Here is a 2,310-nt window from a genome sequence, read left to right on the forward strand (position 1 = left end):
AAAAAAAAAAAAAAACATGTAACTCCAAAAATATATATACATACAAGAGTTCTACTAACTTTTATCACTATTGTGGCAAAAATAAATATTTAATTTTGGAGTTTTTTTTTTGAATATTTTTGCTAAATTAAATTGTTTTATTTGTATTTCAAAAAATAAATATTTTGTTAAAGTAACGGTAAAAAAAAGATATATTTATTAAAATGACAAAAATGCCCTCAAAATTTATCAGGGTTAGTGGTTAGGGTATCAAAATGTTAACAGAATAAAATTTCAGGTATGAAAATATAAGTTTTTGATAGTTAGGTATGAAAATGAAATTAACATCATAGTTCGGGTGGTGTTTTTTAATTAATCCAACAAATTATACCCAGAAATAATGGTTGCCAGCAATTTATAGCCAATAAATTAAATGACAGAGAGGACCCTATTTGAGTTCACAATGGACAATATGGTAAAAACAAAATAAAATAAGACGGAGCGTCTTTAGCAATACTATCCATTTTTTAGTTAAATTTTAGTCAAATTAGCTAAAATGTCATTTTGGTAACCACTGTAGAAATGCGGCTGCATTAATGCTCTTTATTTTAGCTAGCATTACATCGACATTATTCTTCAAATAAAAATTTAATAGTTTAAATATATTTATATATCACATAAAATTTCTTATAATGAATGTATTAAATTATAGCTAGCCTCATATGAGTCATCTCGCTCTCTATATTTAGTTAGCGAGATAACTAAAAGTCATAATAACTAAACTTTAGCTAGTCTGCTGGAACTCTGAAAATATCAAAAAAAGCTAAACACACTCCCTAAAATAGCTAAAAGCTAAAATAGAAAGTATGCTAAAGTTACTCTCAAAGCTAATCCCAAGTAAAGCAATAAGAGAAGAAATACATTTGCTTCCTAACTCTTCCTGTATTAGTAGAGTTGGTCTCCCACTGCATCATTGCCACCTCCTATTGTATATCTATGATTAAGTATATTGGTTTGATTTTGTACATATCACCAAGGGGTATTTTGCCAACAAAAACTTCTCTCTCTAGAGAAAACCCTAGAGGACGCCGCCTTCGCGTTTTGTGCCTGTACGGCTCTTCTTCGCCGCCGGCGATTGTCTCTGGCCTAGCCGACGCCCTAGACGGGTGATTGGTGTGAGTACGGTATCTCAATCCCGGAGATTTGGATCGGATGGGGGCCTGTGTTGTCTTGGATCCATCAGAAAGGCTGGGTTAAGGAGATGGGGTATGATCGGAGGAGGAACTGGTTTCTAGATCGGAACACAGTCTGTTGGATTGGCTTGCAGGAATCGATGGCCGGATGGTGCAGATCGAAGGCGGGTTAGGTCCGACAGCAAGCGAAGATGACGGATCCGTATCCAATTGCATGAGTTCTTTGTTTCGATTGGAGTTGGGTGGCTTGCGGTTTCTTGACGTTAGCCATGGGTTGACAGCGACGGTGGTGCAAGGGTGGCTCGACTCTGGTCGGAAGGCGGCGACGGTGGTGGGAAGACACAGCATCTTCTTTGGGCCGGGCAGACTGCAATGTCTTGAGGGCTTGGACCTTTGGGCTTGGATACTGCATTTGGGCCTGATCTGGGCTGGTGATGGGGGTTGGACCCACTTTTTGGGTCTGGCTCTGTTTGTTGTTTTATTTATTGTTTTTACTATTCTAGGTTATTTTGTTTTCTGCATTTTGCATGCAATAAGTTCCTGCAGGCACTTTGTAAGACTAGATGGGCTTCGTGCCGGTATTTGCACTTTATGTGCCTTGTCTACTCTAGGTGTGCGGCAAGTTCCTTGTTTCATCAAATGGTCGTTGCCACCTAGCGGAAGGGTGAAACTAAGTGTTGTCGGATCTATTTTTCGACGGCAACATAGTTGGAAAGCTAAATTATTAGACATTAGGATGTGTAAACTGTTACATATCTACTGTTCTTTCCAGTATGTCACTGCTATGTGAAAGCAGAGTCGCCATTAGAGTTGTACTCTTTGTTAGTTAGTGTTTTGTTGAGTACATGTTTTTAGAGATTTCTGATATTATTTCAGGTCTTTGTAATCAGAGATTTAGGCTTGATGTCCCCCCTTATATTCGATAGTTTCATTAATCAAGGTTTGAGAGCAGCCGCACTAGCCCTTACTTTAAAAAAAAAAAAACTATTATTTTGCCTACTCTGCCATATCATCAGTTCAAAATGAGTCTATGTTCATCTATTTTAGGCCTCTGGATGTAGTTCAGGGCACCAAACATGAACTGAAATATCTCTGATTTTACACTTGCTCGAATGATTACGGCAGACCAACTCTAAGC

This window comes from Fragaria vesca, linkage group LG3 (assembly GCF_000184155.1).
Source record: "Fragaria vesca subsp. vesca linkage group LG3, FraVesHawaii_1.0, whole genome shotgun sequence".
In the NCBI taxonomy this organism is placed as follows: domain Eukaryota; kingdom Viridiplantae; phylum Streptophyta; class Magnoliopsida; order Rosales; family Rosaceae; genus Fragaria; species Fragaria vesca.